The 16,011-nt window shown below is 53.7% G+C and overlaps 18 non-coding genes across 18 annotated transcripts; 7 read left to right on the forward strand and 11 right to left on the reverse strand.

Annotated features, from left to right (window-relative positions):
- Positions 1 to 786: 786 nt before the first annotated feature.
- Positions 787 to 858, reverse strand: TRNAE-CUC (transfer RNA glutamic acid (anticodon CUC)). Its single transcript has one exon. It is a non-coding gene; the product is annotated as a tRNA-Glu (tRNA).
- A 630-nt stretch (positions 859 to 1,488) lies between these two features.
- Positions 1,489 to 1,560, reverse strand: TRNAE-UUC (transfer RNA glutamic acid (anticodon UUC)). The gene has a single exon. It is a non-coding gene; the product is annotated as a tRNA-Glu (tRNA).
- Positions 1,561 to 1,803: 243 nt separating this feature from the next.
- TRNAL-UAA (transfer RNA leucine (anticodon UAA)) lies at positions 1,804 to 1,886 on the forward strand. Its single transcript has one exon. It is a non-coding gene; the product is annotated as a tRNA-Leu (tRNA).
- A 1,132-nt stretch (positions 1,887 to 3,018) lies between these two features.
- Positions 3,019 to 3,090, reverse strand: TRNAE-CUC (transfer RNA glutamic acid (anticodon CUC)). Its single transcript has one exon. It is a non-coding gene; the product is annotated as a tRNA-Glu (tRNA).
- Positions 3,091 to 3,720: 630 nt separating this feature from the next.
- TRNAE-UUC (transfer RNA glutamic acid (anticodon UUC)) lies at positions 3,721 to 3,792 on the reverse strand. Its single transcript has one exon. It is a non-coding gene; the product is annotated as a tRNA-Glu (tRNA).
- Positions 3,793 to 4,035: 243 nt separating this feature from the next.
- TRNAL-UAA (transfer RNA leucine (anticodon UAA)) lies at positions 4,036 to 4,118 on the forward strand. Its single transcript has one exon. It is a non-coding gene; the product is annotated as a tRNA-Leu (tRNA).
- Positions 4,119 to 5,238: 1,120 nt separating this feature from the next.
- Positions 5,239 to 5,310, reverse strand: TRNAE-CUC (transfer RNA glutamic acid (anticodon CUC)). The gene has a single exon. It is a non-coding gene; the product is annotated as a tRNA-Glu (tRNA).
- A 631-nt stretch (positions 5,311 to 5,941) lies between these two features.
- On the reverse strand, positions 5,942 to 6,013 carry TRNAE-UUC (transfer RNA glutamic acid (anticodon UUC)). Its single transcript has one exon. It is a non-coding gene; the product is annotated as a tRNA-Glu (tRNA).
- Positions 6,014 to 6,256: 243 nt separating this feature from the next.
- Positions 6,257 to 6,339, forward strand: TRNAL-UAA (transfer RNA leucine (anticodon UAA)). Its single transcript has one exon. It is a non-coding gene; the product is annotated as a tRNA-Leu (tRNA).
- Positions 6,340 to 7,465: 1,126 nt separating this feature from the next.
- On the reverse strand, positions 7,466 to 7,537 carry TRNAE-CUC (transfer RNA glutamic acid (anticodon CUC)). Its single transcript has one exon. It is a non-coding gene; the product is annotated as a tRNA-Glu (tRNA).
- Positions 7,538 to 8,482: 945 nt separating this feature from the next.
- TRNAL-UAA (transfer RNA leucine (anticodon UAA)) lies at positions 8,483 to 8,565 on the forward strand. Its single transcript has one exon. It is a non-coding gene; the product is annotated as a tRNA-Leu (tRNA).
- A 1,126-nt stretch (positions 8,566 to 9,691) lies between these two features.
- TRNAE-CUC (transfer RNA glutamic acid (anticodon CUC)) lies at positions 9,692 to 9,763 on the reverse strand. The gene has a single exon. It is a non-coding gene; the product is annotated as a tRNA-Glu (tRNA).
- Positions 9,764 to 10,393: 630 nt separating this feature from the next.
- Positions 10,394 to 10,465, reverse strand: TRNAE-UUC (transfer RNA glutamic acid (anticodon UUC)). The gene has a single exon. It is a non-coding gene; the product is annotated as a tRNA-Glu (tRNA).
- A 243-nt stretch (positions 10,466 to 10,708) lies between these two features.
- TRNAL-UAA (transfer RNA leucine (anticodon UAA)) lies at positions 10,709 to 10,791 on the forward strand. The gene has a single exon. It is a non-coding gene; the product is annotated as a tRNA-Leu (tRNA).
- A 1,132-nt stretch (positions 10,792 to 11,923) lies between these two features.
- TRNAE-CUC (transfer RNA glutamic acid (anticodon CUC)) lies at positions 11,924 to 11,995 on the reverse strand. Its single transcript has one exon. It is a non-coding gene; the product is annotated as a tRNA-Glu (tRNA).
- Positions 11,996 to 12,940: 945 nt separating this feature from the next.
- TRNAL-UAA (transfer RNA leucine (anticodon UAA)) lies at positions 12,941 to 13,023 on the forward strand. The gene has a single exon. It is a non-coding gene; the product is annotated as a tRNA-Leu (tRNA).
- Positions 13,024 to 14,149: 1,126 nt separating this feature from the next.
- TRNAE-CUC (transfer RNA glutamic acid (anticodon CUC)) lies at positions 14,150 to 14,221 on the reverse strand. The gene has a single exon. It is a non-coding gene; the product is annotated as a tRNA-Glu (tRNA).
- A 946-nt stretch (positions 14,222 to 15,167) lies between these two features.
- Positions 15,168 to 15,250, forward strand: TRNAL-UAA (transfer RNA leucine (anticodon UAA)). Its single transcript has one exon. It is a non-coding gene; the product is annotated as a tRNA-Leu (tRNA).
- Positions 15,251 to 16,011: the final 761 nt, after the last annotated feature.

Raw genomic sequence — 16,011 nt, forward strand, 5'->3', positions numbered from 1 at the left:
TTGCCATCGGAGCAGGATCTGCTGATGCAGGCCCGGCTGGATCAAATGTGCAAAGGCTTGTCCCCAGGCCTCGGGAAAAAATTGAGCAGAGATTCCCGCCTCCGCCTCCGCCTCCTCTTGCCTTCCGAACGGGCTTCCAAACGGGCAATGCCCTGACGGGTCCCCCACGCCCCATCCTGCCCATGCCCACACCCCTGTATATGAGGGTGACCCATGTCCCTCACCCTCCATGCTCGAACGGAAGACACGTGTGTCCTGAGGGGAGCGCCAGACAGGCATTTCTCCGGCCAGGCAGACCCCTGCAGCACCCGTTAGGCTCCAAAGCCTGTACATTCCCAAGATGCCACTGGTCACTATGCAAATCAGACAGCCCTGGCCACACCCTCTCCGCCGCTGGGCTCTGCTGCTTTCGGTACGTGCAGCTCAGCTTTTTCTTACCCTGAACCAGACTTCCGTTTCAGCAAAAAGGTGGGTTGCAGTGGGTCCGGGATGCCATTTGGAGACAAAGCCTGCGGCCCTGTCAAAGATGACTTCCTGCCGCACACCATGTGGTCAGAAGCCTACGAAAAGAAGCGCACCTCGGAATACAGAATCTCACTTCCTCAAGAGCCTTGCACAAGAGATTTTCCTCCCGCCGAGGAAAGCAACTCAAAGGGAACCTTGCGAAAATCAAATTAGGAGCCAGATTGCGGGATGCTAGGCAAACTGTTTGTCAGAAAAGCAAATTCATTTTGAGAAGCCCTGACCTGCGGGAAGGAAAAGCATTCAAGGGCAGAAGAAGGACTGTTCCCTGACCGGGAATCGAACCCGGGCCGCGGCGGTGAGAGCGCCGAATCCTAACCACTAGACCACCAGGGAACCCACAGCCATACAGCAAAAGTTCCTACACTGCTCTCCTAGTGACAAAGCTCATGGGGGCTGAAAGCATATTTTATTCTACAGCGAATATGAATCAGAACTTGAAAAAACACTCATGATTCCACCAGACTGTTTGTCAGTTCCAAGCACAGGCCATCCCCTCCCCCGTGCTACTGAACCGACGAATTCCTGTACAATCGGGATCCCCGGGAAATCACAAGAGGGACACCTAGTGGCCGCTGATAGCTCAAAGACAGCTGGTACACCTTCTCACACCTACCTCGTTATTCAGCTTGCTGGAAGAATACATTGCGAATGACCGATTCAAGAGTGCAAGGGAGAAGAGTGCTCCAAAGTAGATGTATACATCGCAGCCGGGTTTTCCAGCAATTTACCTTTCTGATGAGCTGGTACTGCACTTTACGCCCACATAGAGCACCTGACTGGGTGGGGGACTGCGTGCGCATGAAGGTGGCTGAGGGCAATGGGAGCAAAGCAACCTGGGACACAGGGGACCCAGCCCCTTTCCTCTGCTTTCGTCTATAGGTCGGGGTGCCTTTTTAAGGACCTTCGATTAAAAAAAGCTGAGCTGCGTGGACAAATTACGCACGTCTACGTCTTAGAGGGATCTTCCCTGACCGGGAATCGAACCCGGGCCGCGGCGGTGAAAGCGCCGAATCCTAGCCACTAGACCACCAGGGAGGAGATGCTCTTGTGAGCCTGCCTTGCTCACTTCCTTATTGTGACTAAGCTAACTCCACTGTATAGATTGCCCATAAAGTACGAGTGGGGAAAAGTTAGGTGTCACACAGTGTGTTTGTCATAAGCAATTACCTTTATCCTCCTGCAAAAGCCTTTTTACTCTGCAATCACCTCTTGCTGGACAGCCTGCGCTGGAGCAGCCAGCATGAAAAGGGAGCTGAGTAAGGCAGGACCTAGGGTCTCACCAGGGTGGCCGAGTGGTTAAGGCGTTGGACTTAAGATCCAATGGACAGTTGTCCGCATGGGTTCGAGCCCCATCCCTGGTATGGGTTTTCAGCGGGTGTGTAGGAACTCGCAGATGCTTTTTTAAAGCATTTTCCTCTGCCCTCCTCACCCTCCCAGTGCCCTTCCTTAACAGTCCCAATTCACGTCTCAGCTGTGGGGTCTGCTGCTACTCTGCACTTAGCATGGATGCTTCCCAAAGCAATGCAGTGCCACCTACGCAGAGCCCCTGCTTAGAGAAATACACCTCCTATGTCTTTTCCCACTGAAGGGAGCAGGAGGAAGTACTTGCTTCCTGGGGAACATGGGCCTGCCACTGGAATTTGTTAACCCGCCTCTTGCGGATTTCTCCCCTTTCTTTGATTTACACCTGCAGGCTCTCCCTTGCCATCGGAGCAGGATCTGCTGATGCAGGCCCGGCTGGATCAAATGTGCAAAGGCTTGTCCCCAGGCCTCGGGAAAAAATTGAGCAGAGATTCCCGCCTCCGCCTCCGCCTCCTCCTCCTCTTGCCTTCCGAACGGGCTTCCAAACGGGCAATGCCCTGACGGGTCCCCCACGCCCCATCCTGCCCATGCCCACACCCCTGTATATGAGGGTGACCCATGTCCCTCACCCTCCATGCTCGAACGGAAGACACGTGTGTCCTGAGGGGAGCGCCAGACAGGCATTTCTCCGGCCAGGCAGACCCCTGCAGCACCCGTTAGGCTCCAAAGCCTGTACATTCCCAAGATGCCACTGGTCACTATGCAAATCAGACAGCCCTGGCCACACCCTCTCCGCCGCTGGGCTCTGCTGCTTTCGGTACGTGCAGCTCAGCTTTTTCTTACCCTGAACCAGACTTCCGTTTCAGCAAAAAGGTGGGTTGCAGTGGGTCCGGGATGCCATTTGGAGACAAAGCCTGCGGCCCTGTCAAAGATGACTTCCTGCCGCACACCATGTGGTCAGAAGCCTACGAAAAGAAGCGCACCTCGGAATACAGAATCTCACTTCCTCAAGAGCCTTGCACAAGAGATTTTCCTCCCGCCGAGGAAAGCAACTCAAAGGGAACCTTGCGAAAATCAAATTAGGAGCCAGATTGCGGGATGCTAGGCAAACTGTTTGTCAGAAAAGCAAATTCATTTTGAGAAGCCCTGACCTGCGGGAAGGAAAAGCATTCAAGGGCAGAAGAAGGACTGTTCCCTGACCGGGAATCGAACCCGGGCCGCGGCGGTGAGAGCGCCGAATCCTAACCACTAGACCACCAGGGAACCCACAGCCATACAGCAAAAGTTCCTACACTGCTCTCCTAGTGACAAAGCTCATGGGGGCTGAAAGCATATTTTATTCTACAGCGAATATGAATCAGAACTTGAAAAAACACTCATGATTCCACCAGACTGTTTGTCACTTCCAAGCACAGGCCATCCCCTCCCCCGTGCTACTGAACCGACGAATTCCTGTACAATCGGGATCCCCGGGAAATCACAAGAGGGACACCTAGTGGCCGCTGATAGCTCAAAGACAGCTGGTACACCTTCTCACACCTACCTCGTTATTCAGCTTGCTGGAAGAATACATTGCGAATGACCGATTCAAGAGTGCAAGGGAGAAGAGTGCTCCAAAGTAGATGTATACATCGCAGCCGGGTTTTCCAGCAATTTACCTTTCTGATGAGCTGGTACTGCACTTTACGCCCACATAGAGCACCTGACTGGGTGGGGGACTGCGTGCGCATGAAGGTGGCTGAGGGCAATGGGAGCAAAGCAACCTGGGACACAGGGGACCCAGCCCCTTTCCTCTGCTTTCGTCTATAGGTCGGGGTGCCTTTTTAAGGACCTTCGATTAAAAAAAGCTGAGCTGCGTGGACAAATTACGCACGTCTACGTCTTAGAGGGATCTTCCCTGACCGGGAATCGAACCCGGGCCGCGGCGGTGAAAGCGCCGAATCCTAGCCACTAGACCACCAGGGAGGAGATGCTCTTGTGAGCCTGCCTTGCTCACTTCCTTATTGTGACTAAGCTAACTCCACTGTATAGATTGCCCATAAAGTACGAGTGGGGAAAAGTTAGGTGTCACACAGTGTGTTTGTCATAAGCAATTACCTTTATCCTCCTGCAAAAGCCTTTTTACTCTGCAATCACCTCTTGCTGGACAGCCTGCGCTGGAGCAGCCAGCATGAAAAGGGAGCTGAGTAAGGCAGGACCTAGGGTCTCACCAGGGTGGCCGAGTGGTTAAGGCGTTGGACTTAAGATCCAATGGACAGTTGTCCGCATGGGTTCGAGCCCCATCCCTGGTATGGGTTTTCAGCGGGTGTGTAGGAACTTGCAGATGCTTTTGTAAAGCATGTTCCTCTGCCCTCCTCACCCTCCCAGTGCCCTTCCTTAACAGTCCCAATTCACGTCTCAGCTGTGGGGTCTGCTGCTACTCTGCACTTAGCATGGATGTTTGCCAAAGCAATGCAGTGCCACCTACGCAGAGCCCCTGCTTAGAGAAATACACCTCCTATGTCTTTTCCCACTGAAGGGAGCAGGAGGAAGTACTTGCTTCCTGGGGAACATGGGCCTGCCACTGGAATTTGTTAACCCGCCTCTTGCGGATTTCTCCCCTTTCTTTGATTTACACCTGCAGGCTCTCCCTTGCCATCGGAGCAGGATCTGCTGATGCAGGCCCGGCTGGATCAAATGTGCAAAGGCTTGTCCCCAGGCCTCGGGAAAAAATTGAGCAGAGATTCCCGCCTCCGCCTCCTCTTGCCTTCCGAACGGGCTTCCAAACGGGCAATGCCCTGACGGGTCACCCACGCCCCATCCTGCCCATGCCCACACCCCTGTATATTAGGGTGACCCATGTCCCTCACCCTCCATGCTCGAACGGAAGACACGTGTGTCCTGAGGGGAGCGCCAGACAGGCATTTCTCCGGCCAGGCAGACCCCTGCAGCACCCGTTAGGCTCCAAAGCCTGTACATTCCCAAGATGCCACTGGTCACTATGCAAATCAGACAGCCCTGGCCACACCCTCTCCGCCGCTGGGCTCTGCTGCTTTCGGTACGTGCAGCTCAGCTTTTTCTTACCCTGAACCAGACTTCCGTTTCAGCAAAAAGGTGGGTTGCAGTGGGTCCGGGATGCCATTTGGAGACAAAGCCTGCGGCCCTGTCAAAGATGACTTCCTGCCGCACACCATGTGGTCAGAAGCCTACGAAAAGAAGCGCACCTCGGAATACAGAATCTCACTTCCTCAAGAGCCTTGCACAAGAGATTTTCCTCCCGCCGAGGAAAGCAACTCAAAGGGAACCTTGCGAAAATCAAATTAGGAGCCAGATTGCGGGATGCTAGGCAAACTGTTTGTCAGAAAAGCAAATTCATTTTGAGAAGCCCTGACCTGCGGGAAGGAAAAGCATTCAAGGGCAGAAGAAGGACTGTTCCCTGACCGGGAATCGAACCCGGGCCGCGGCGGTGAGAGCGCCGAATCCTAACCACTAGACCACCAGGGAACCCACAGCCATACAGCAAAAGTTCCTACACTGCTCTCCTAGTGACAAAGCTCATGGGGGCTGAAAGCATATTTTATTCTACAGCGAATATGAATCAGAACTTGAAAAAACACTCATGATTCCACCAGACTGTTTGTCACTTCCAAGCACAGGCCATCCCCTCCCCCGTGCTACTGAACCGACGAATTCCTGTACAATCGGGATCCCCGGGAAATCACAAGAGGGACACCTAGTGGCCGCTGATAGCTCAAAGACAGCTGGTACACCTTCTCACACCTACCTCGTTATTCAGCTTGCTGGAAGAATACATTGCGAATGACCGATTCAAGAGTGCAAGGGAGAAGAGTGCTCCAAAGTAGATGTATACATCGCAGCCGGGTTTTCCAGCAATTTACCTTTCTGATGAGCTGGTACTGCACTTTACGCCCACATAGAGCACCTGACTGGGTGGGGGACTGCGTGCGCATGAAGGTGGCTGAGGGCAATGGGAGCAAAGCAACCTGGGACACAGGGGACCCAGCCCCTTTCCTCTGCTTTCGTCTATAGGTCTCGGGTGCCTTTTTAAGGACCTTCGATTAAAAAAAGCTGAGCTGCGTGGACAAATTACGCACGTCTACGTCTTAGAGGGATCTTCCCTGACCGGGAATCGAACCCGGGCCGCGGCGGTGAAAGCGCCGAATCCTAGCCACTAGACCACCAGGGAGGAGATGCTCTTGTGAGCCTGCCTTGCTCACTTCCTTATTGTGACTAAGCTAACTCCACTGTATAGATTGCCCATAAAGTACGAGTGGGGAAAAGTTAGGTGTCACACAGTGTGTTTGTCATAAGCAATTACCTTTATCCTCCTGCAAAAGCCTTTTTACTCTGCAATCACCTCTTGCTGGACAGCCTGCGCTGGAGCAGCCAGCATGAAAAGGGAGCTGAGTAAGGCAGGACCTAGGGTCTCACCAGGGTGGCCGAGTGGTTAAGGCGTTGGACTTAAGATCCAATGGACAGTTGTCCGCATGGGTTCGAGCCCCATCCCTGGTATGGGTTTTCAGCGGGTGTGTAGGAACTTGCAGATGCTTTTGTAAAGCATTTTCCTCTGCCCTCCTCACCCTCCCAGTGCCCTTCCTTAACAGTCCCAATTCACGTCTCAGCTGTGGGGTCTGCTGCTACTCTGCACTTAGCATGGATGTTTGCCAAAGCAATGCAGTGCCACCTACGCAGAGCCCCTGCTTAGAGAAATACACCTCCTATGTCTTTTCCCACTGAAGGGAGCAGGAGGAAGTACTTGCTTCCTGGGGAACATGGGCCTGCCACTGGAATTTGTTAACCCGCCTCTTGCGGATTTCTCCCCTTTCTTTGATTTACACCTGCAGGCTCTCCCTTGCCATCGGAGCAGGATCTGCTGATGCAGGCCCGGCTGGATCAAATGTGCAAAGGCTTGTCCCCAGGCCTCGGGAAAAAATTGAGCAGAGATTCCCGCCTCCGCCTCCGCCTCCTCTTGCCTTCCGAACGGGCTTCCAAACGGGCAATGCCCTGACGGGTCACCCACGCCCCATCCTGCCCATGCCCACACCCCTGTATATGAGGGTGACCCATGTCCCTCACCCTCCATGCTCGAACGGAAGACACGTGTGTCCTGAGGGGAGCGCCAGACAGGCATTTCTCCGGCCAGGCAGACCCCTGCAGCACCCGTTAGGCTCCAAAGCCTGTACATTCCCAAGATGCCACTGGTCACTATGCAAATCAGACAGCCCTGGCCACACCCTCTCCGCCGCTGGGCTCTGCTGCTTTCGGTACGTGCAGCTCAGCTTTTTCTTACCCTGAACCAGACTTCCGTTTCAGCAAAAAGGTGGGTTGCAGTGGGTCCGGGATGCCATTTGGAGACAAAGCCTGCGGCCCTGTCAAAGATGACTTCCTGCCGCACACCATGTGGTCAGAAGCCTACGAAAAGAAGCGCACCTCGGAATACAGAATCTCACTTCCTCAAGAGCCTTGCACAAGAGATTTTCCTCCCGCCGAGGAAAGCAACTCAAAGGGAACCTTGCGAAAATCAAATTAGGAGCCAGATTGCGGGATGCTAGGCAAACTGTTTGTCAGAAAAGCAAATTCATTTTGAGAAGCCCTGACCTGCGGGAAGGAAAAGCATTCAAGGGCAGAAGAAGGACTGTTCCCTGACCGGGAATCGAACCCGGGCCGCGGCGGTGAGAGCGCCGAATCCTAACCACTAGACCACCAGGGAACCCACAGCCATACAGCAAAAGTTCCTACACTGCTCTCCTAGTGACAAAGCTCATGGGGGCTGAAAGCATATTTTATTCTACAGCGAATATGAATCAGAACTTGAAAAAACACTCATGATTCCACCAGACTGTTTGTCACTTCCAAGCACAGGCCATCCCCTCCCCCGTGCTACTGAACCGACGAATTCCTGTACAATCGGGATCCCCGGGAAATCACAAGAGGGACACCTAGTGGCCGCTGATAGCTCAAAGACAGCTGGTACACCTTCTCACACCTACCTCGTTATTCAGCTTGCTGGAAGAATACATTGCGAATGACCGATTCAAGAGTGCAAGGGAGAAGAGTGCTCCAAAGTAGATGTATACATCGCAGCCGGGTTTTCCAGCAATTTACCTTTCTGATGAGCTGGTACTGCACTTTACGCCCACATAGAGCACCTGACTGGGTGGGGGACTGCGTGCGCATGAAGGTGGCTGAGGGCAATGGGAGCAAAGCAACCTGGGACACAGGGGACCCAGCCCCTTTCCTCTGCTTTCGTCTATAGGTCGGGGTGCCTTTTTAAGGACCTTCGATTAAAAAAAGCTGAGCTGCGTGGACAAATTACGCACGTCTACGTCTTAGAGGGATCTTCCCTGAGCGGGAATCGAACCCGGGCCGCGGCGGTGAAAGCGCCGAATCCTAGCCACTAGACCACCAGGGAGGAGATGCTCTTGTGAGCCTGCCTTGCTCACTTCCTTATTGTGACTAAGCTAACTCCACTGTATAGATTGCCCATAAAGTACGAGTGGGGAAAAGTTAGGTGTCACACAGTGTGTTTGTCATAAGCAATTACCTTTATCCTACTGCAAAAGCCTTTTTACTCTGCAATCACCTCTTGCTGGACAGCCTGCGCTGGAGCAGCCAGCATGAAAAGGGAGCTGAGTAAGGCAGGACCTAGGGTCTCACCAGGGTGGCCGAGTGGTTAAGGCGTTGGACTTAAGATCCAATGGACAGTTGTCCGCATGGGTTCGAGCCCCATCCCTGGTATGGGTTTTCAGCGGGTGTGTAGGAACTTGCAGATGCTTTTGTAAAGCATTTTCCTCTGCCCTCCTCACCCTCCCAGTGCCCTTCCTTAACAGTCCCAATTCACGTCTCAGCTGTGGGGTCTGCTGCTACTCTGCACTTAGCATGGATGTTTGCCAAAGCAATGCAGTGCCACCTACGCAGAGCCCCTGCTTAGAGAAATACACCTCCTATGTCTTTTCCCACTGAAGGGAGCAGGAGGAAGTACTTGCTTCCTGGGGAACATGGGCCTGCCACTGGAATTTGTTAACCCGCCTCTTGCGGATTTCTCCCCTTTCTTTGATTTACACCTGCAGGCTCTCCCTTGCCATCGGAGCAGGATCTGCTGATGCAGGCCCGGCTGGATCAAATGTGCAAAGGCTTGTCCCCAGGCCTCGGGAAAAAATTGAGCAGAGATTCCCGCCTCCGCCTCCGCCTCCTCTTGCCTTCCGAACGGGCTTCCAAACGGGCAATGCCCTGACGGGTCACCCACGCCCCATCCTGCCCATGCCCACACCCCTGTATATGAGGGTGACCCATGTCCCTCACCCTCCATGCTCAAACGGAAGACACGTGTGTCCTGAGGGGAGCGCCAGACAGGCATTTCTCCGGCCAGGCAGACCCCTGCAGCACCCGTTAGGCTCCAAAGCCTGTACATTCCCAAGATGCCACTGGTCACTATGCAAATCAGACAGCCCTGGCCACACCCTCTCCGCCGCTGGGCTCTGCTGCTTTCGGTACGTGCAGCTCAGCTTTTTCTTACCCTGAACCAGACTTCCGTTTCAGCAAAAAGGTGGGTTGCAGTGGGTCCGGGATGCCATTTGGAGACAAAGCCTGCGGCCCTGTCAAAGATGACTTCCTGCCGCACACCATGTGGTCAGAAGCCTACGAAAAGAAGCGCACCTCGGAATACAGAATCTCACTTCCTCAAGAGCCTTGCACAAGAGATTTTCCTCCCGCCGAGGAAAGCAACTCAAAGGGAACCTTGCGAAAATCAAATTAGGAGCCAGATTGCGGGATGCTAGGCAAACTGTTTGTCAGAAAAGCAAATTCATTTTGAGAAGCCCTGACCTGCGGGAAGGAAAAGCATTCAAGGGCAGAAGAAGGACTGTTCCCTGACCGGGAATCGAACCCGGGCCGCGGCGGTGAGAGCGCCGAATCCTAACCACTAGACCACCAGGGAACCCACAGCCATACAGCAAAAGTTCCTACACTGCTCTCCTAGTGACAAAGCTCATGGGGGCTGAAAGCATATTTTATTCTACAGCGAATATGAATCAGAACTTGAAAAAACACTCATGATTCCACCAGACTGTTTGTCACTTCCAAGCACAGGCCATCCCCTCCCCCGTGCTACTGAACCGACGAATTCCTGTACAATCGGGATCCCCGGGAAATCACAAGAGGGACACCTAGTGGCCGCTGATAGCTCAAAGACAGCTGGTACACCTTCTCACACCTACCTCGTTATTCAGCTTGCTGGAAGAATACATTGCGAATGACCGATTCAAGAGTGCAAGGGAGAAGAGTGCTCCAAAGTAGATGTATACATCGCAGCCGGGTTTTCCAGCAATTTACCTTTCTGATGAGCTGGTACTGCACTTTACGCCCACATAGAGCACCTGACTGGGTGGGGGACTGCGTGCGCATGAAGGTGGCTGAGGGCAATGGGAGCAAAGCAACCTGGGACACAGGGGACCCAGCCCCTTTCCTCTGCTTTCGTCTATAGGTCGGGGTGCCTTTTTAAGGACCTTCGATTAAAAAAAGCTGAGCTGCGTGGACAAATTACGCACGTCTACGTCTTAGAGGGATCTTCCCTGACCGGGAATCGAACCCGGGCCGCGGCGGTGAAAGCGCCGAATCCTAGCCACTAGACCACCAGGGAGGAGATGCTCTTGTGAGCCTGCCTTGCTCACTTCCTTATTGTGACTAAGCTAACTCCACTGTATAGATTGCCCATAAAGTACGAGTGGGGAAAAGTTAGGTGTCACACAGTGTGTTTGTCATAAGCAATTACCTTTATCCTCCTGCAAAAGCCTTTTTACTCTGCAATCACCTCTTGCTGGACAGCCTGCGCTGGAGCAGCCAGCATGAAAAGGGAGCTGAGTAAGGCAGGACCTAGGGTCTCACCAGGGTGGCCGAGTGGTTAAGGCGTTGGACTTAAGATCCAATGGACAGTTGTCCGCATGGGTTCGAGCCCCATCCCTGGTATGGGTTTTCAGCGGGTGTGTAGGAACTCGCAGATGCTTTTTTAAAGCATTTTCCTCTGCCCTCCTCACCCTCCCAGTGCCCTTCCTTAACAGTCCCAATTCACGTCTCAGCTGTGGGGTCTGCTGCTACTCTGCACTTAGCATGGATGCTTCCCAAAGCAATGCAGTGCCACCTACGCAGAGCCCCTGCTTAGAGAAATACACCTCCTATGTCTTTTCCCACTGAAGGGAGCAGGAGGAAGTACTTGCTTCCTGGGGAACATGGGCCTGCCACTGGAATTTGTTAACCCGCCTCTTGCGGATTTCTCCCCTTTCTTTGATTTACACCTGCAGGCTCTCCCTTGCCATCGGAGCAGGATCTGCTGATGCAGGCCCGGCTGGATCAAATGTGCAAAGGCTTGTCCCCAGGCCTCGGGAAAAAATTGAGCAGAGATTCCCGCCTCCGCCTCCGCCTCCTCCTCCTCTTGCCTTCCGAACGGGCTTCCAAACGGGCAATGCCCTGACGGGTCCCCCACGCCCCATCCTGCCCATGCCCACACCCCTGTATATGAGGGTGACCCATGTCCCTCACCCTCCATGCTCGAACGGAAGACACGTGTGTCCTGAGGGGAGCGCCAGACAGGCATTTCTCCGGCCAGGCAGACCCCTGCAGCACCCGTTAGGCTCCAAAGCCTGTACATTCCCAAGATGCCACTGGTCACTATGCAAATCAGACAGCCCTGGCCACACCCTCTCCGCCGCTGGGCTCTGCTGCTTTCGGTACGTGCAGCTCAGCTTTTTCTTACCCTGAACCAGACTTCCGTTTCAGCAAAAAGGTGGGTTGCAGTGGGTCCGGGATGCCATTTGGAGACAAAGCCTGCGGCCCTGTCAAAGATGACTTCCTGCCGCACACCATGTGGTCAGAAGCCTACGAAAAGAAGCGCACCTCGGAATACAGAATCTCACTTCCTCAAGAGCCTTGCACAAGAGATTTTCCTCCCGCCGAGGAAAGCAACTCAAAGGGAACCTTGCGAAAATCAAATTAGGAGCCAGATTGCGGGATGCTAGGCAAACTGTTTGTCAGAAAAGCAAATTCATTTTGAGAAGCCCTGACCTGCGGGAAGGAAAAGCATTCAAGGGCAGAAGAAGGACTGTTCCCTGACCGGGAATCGAACCCGGGCCGCGGCGGTGAGAGCGCCGAATCCTAACCACTAGACCACCAGGGAACCCACAGCCATACAGCAAAAGTTCCTACACTGCTCTCCTAGTGACAAAGCTCATGGGGGCTGAAAGCATATTTTATTCTACAGCGAATATGAATCAGAACTTGAAAAAACACTCATGATTCCACCAGACTGTTTGTCACTTCCAAGCACAGGCCATCCCCTCCCCCGTGCTACTGAACCGACGAATTCCTGTACAATCGGGATCCCCGGGAAATCACAAGAGGGACACCTAGTGGCCGCTGATAGCTCAAAGACAGCTGGTACACCTTCTCACACCTACCTTGTTATTCAGCTTGCTGGAAGAATACATTGCGAATGACCGATTCAAGAGTGCAAGGGAGAAGAGTGCTCCAAAGTAGATGTATACATCGCAGCCGGGTTTTCCAGCAATTTACCTTTCTGATGAGCTGGTACTGCACTTTACGCCCACATAGAGCACCTGACTGGGTGGGGGACTGCGTGCGCATGAAGGTGGCTGAGGGCAATGGGAGCAAAGCAACCTGGGACACAGGGGACCCAGCCCCTTTCCTCTGCTTTCGTCTATAGGTCGGGGTGCCTTTTTAAGGACCTTCGATTAAAAAAAGCTGAGCTGCGTGGACAAATTACGCACGTCTACGTCTTAGAGGGATCTTCCCTGAGCGGGAATCGAACCCGGGCCGCGGCGGTGAAAGCGCCGAATCCTAGCCACTAGACCACCAGGGAGGAGATGCTCTTGTGAGCCTGCCTTGCTCACTTCCTTATTGTGACTAAGCTAACTCCACTGTATAGATTGCCCATAAAGTACGAGTGGGGAAAAGTTAGGTGTCACACAGTGTGTTTGTCATAAGCAATTACCTTTATCCTCCTGCAAAAGCCTTTTTACTCTGCAATCACCTCTTGCTGGACAGCCTGCGCTGGAGCAGCCAGCATGAAAAGGGAGCTGAGTAAGGCAGGACCTAGGGTCTCACCAGGGTGGCCGAGTGGTTAAGGCGTTGGACTTAAGATCCAATGGACAGTTGTCCGCATGGGTTCGAGCCCCATCCCTGGTATGGGTTTTCAGCGGGTGTGTAGGAACTTGCAGATGCTTTTGTAAAGCATTTTCCTCTGCCCTCCTCACCCTCCCAGTGCCCTTCCTTAACAGTCCCAATTCACGTCTCAGCTGTGGGGTCTGCTGCTACTCTGCACTTAGCATGGATGTTTGCCAAAGCAATGCAGTGCCACCTACGCAGAGCCCCTGCTTAGAGAAATACACCTCCTATGTCTTTTCCCACTGAAGGGAGCAGGAGGAAGTAGTTGCTTCCTGGGGAACATGGGCCTGCCACTGGAATTTGTTAACCCGCCTCTTGCGGATTTCTCCCCTTTCTTTGATTTACACCTGCAGGCTCTCCCTTGCCATCGGAGCAGGATCTGCTGATGCAGGCCCGGCTGGATCAAATGTGCAAAGGCTTGTCCCCAGGCCTCGGGAAAAAATTGAGCAGAGATTCCCGCCTCCGCCTCCGCCTCCTCTTGCCTTCCGAACGGGCTTCCAAACGGGCAATGCCCTGACGGGTCACCCACGCCCCATCCTGCCCATGCCCACACCCCTGTATATGAGGGTGACCCATGTCCCTCACCCTCCATGCTCAAACGGAAGACACGTGTGTCCTGAGGGGAGCGCCAGACAGGCATTTCTCCGGCCAGGCAGACCCCTGCAGCACCCGTTAGGCTCCAAAGCCTGTACATTCCCAAGATGCCACTGGTCACTATGCAAATCAGACAGCCCTGGCCACACCCTCTCCGCCGCTGGGCTCTGCTGCTTTCGGTACGTGCAGCTCAGCTTTTTCTTACCCTGAACCAGACTTCCGTTTCAGCAAAAAGGTGGGTTGCAGTGGGTCCGGGATGCCATTTGGAGACAAAGCCTGCGGCCCTGTCAAAGATGACTTCCTGCCGCACACCATGTGGTCAGAAGCCTACGAAAAGAAGCGCACCTCGGAATACAGAATCTCACTTCCTCAAGAGCCTTGCACAAGAGATTTTCCTCCCGCCGAGGAAAGCAACTCAAAGGGAACCTTGCGAAAATCAAATTAGGAGCCAGATTGCGGGATGCTAGGCAAACTGTTTGTCAGAAAAGCAAATTCATTTTGAGAAGCCCTGACCTGCGGGAAGGAAAAGCATTCAAGGGCAGAAGAAGGACTGTTCCCTGACCGGGAATCGAACCCGGGCCGCGGCGGTGAGAGCGCCGAATCCTAACCACTAGACCACCAGGGAACCCACAGCCATACAGCAAAAGTTCCTACACTGCTCTCCTAGTGACAAAGCTCATGGGGGCTGAAAGCATATTTTATTCTACAGCGAATATGAATCAGAACTTGAAAAAACACTCATGATTCCACCAGACTGTTTGTCACTTCCAAGCACAGGCCATCCCCTCCCCCGTGCTACTGAACCGACGAATTCCTGTACAATCGGGATCCCCGGGAAATCACAAGAGGGACACCTAGTGGCCGCTGATAGCTCAAAGACAGCTGGTACACCTTCTCACACCTACCTCGTTATTCAGCTTGCTGGAAGAATACATTGCGAATGACCGATTCAAGAGTGCAAGGGAGAAGAGTGCTCCAAAGTAGATGTATACATCGCAGCCGGGTTTTCCAGCAATTTACCTTTCTGATGAGCTGGTACTGCACTTTACGCCCACATAGAGCACCTGACTGGGTGGGGGACTGCGTGCGCATGAAGGTGGCTGAGGGCAATGGGAGCAAAGCAACCTGGGACACAGGGGACCCAGCCCCTTTCCTCTGCTTTCGTCTATAGGTCTCGGGTGCCTTTTTAAGGACCTTCGATTAAAAAAAGCTGAGCTGCGTGGACAAATTACGCACGTCTACGTCTTAGAGGGATCTTCCCTGAGCGGGAATCGAACCCGGGCCGCGGCGGTGAAAGCGCCGAATCCTAGCCACTAGACCACCAGGGAGGAGATGCTCTTGTGAGCCTGCCTTGCTCACTTCCTTATTGTGACTAAGCTAACTCCACTGTATAGATTGCCCATAAAGTACGAGTGGGGAAAAGTTAGGTGTCACACAGTGTGTTTGTCATAAGCAATTACCTTTATCCTCCTGCAAAAGCCTTTTTACTCTGCAATCACCTCTTGCTGGACAGCCTGCGCTGGAGCAGCCAGCATGAAAAGGGAGCTGAGTAAGGCAGGACCTAGGGTCTCACCAGGGTGGCCGAGTGGTTAAGGCGTTGGACTTAAGATCCAATGGACAGTTGTCCGCATGGGTTCGAGCCCCATCCCTGGTATGGGTTTTCAGCGGGTGTGTAGGAACTTGCAGATGCTTTTGTAAAGCATTTTCCTCTGCCCTCCTCACCCTCCCAGTGCCCTTCCTTAACAGTCCCAATTCACGTCTCAGCTGTGGGGTCTGCTGCTACTCTGCACTTAGCATGGATGTTTGCCAAAGCAATGCAGTGCCACCTACGCAGAGCCCCTGCTTAGAGAAATACACCTCCTATGTCTTTTCCCACTGAAGGGAGCAGGAGGAAGTACTTGCTTCCTGGGGAACATGGGCCTGCCACTGGAATTTGTTAACCCGCCTCTTGCGGATTTCTCCCCTTTCTTTGATTTACACCTGCAGGCTCTCCCTTGCCATCGGAGCAGGATCTGCTGATGCAGGCCCGGCTGGATCAAATGTGCAAAGGCTTGTCCCCAGGCCTCGGGAAAAAATTGAGCAGAGATTCCCGCCTCCGCCTCCGCCTCCTCTTGCCTTCCGAACGGGCTTCCAAACGGGCAATGCCCTGACGGGTCACCCACGCCCCATCCTGCCCATGCCCACACCCCTGTATATGAGGGTGACCCATGTCCCTCACCCTCCATGCTCAAACGGAAGACACGTGTGTCCTGAGGGGAGCGCCAGACAGGCATTTCTCCGGCCAGGCAGACCCCTGCAGCACCCGTTAGGCTCCAAAGCCTGTACATTCCCAAGATGCCACTGGTCACTATGCAAATCAGACAGCCCTGGCCACACCCTCTCCGCCGCTGGGCTCTGCTGCTTTCGGTACGTGCA

The sequence above is a fragment of the Triturus cristatus genome, chromosome 5_2 (genome assembly GCF_964204655.1).
Source record: "Triturus cristatus chromosome 5_2, aTriCri1.1, whole genome shotgun sequence".
Taxonomy (NCBI): Eukaryota; Metazoa; Chordata; class Amphibia; order Caudata; family Salamandridae; genus Triturus; species Triturus cristatus.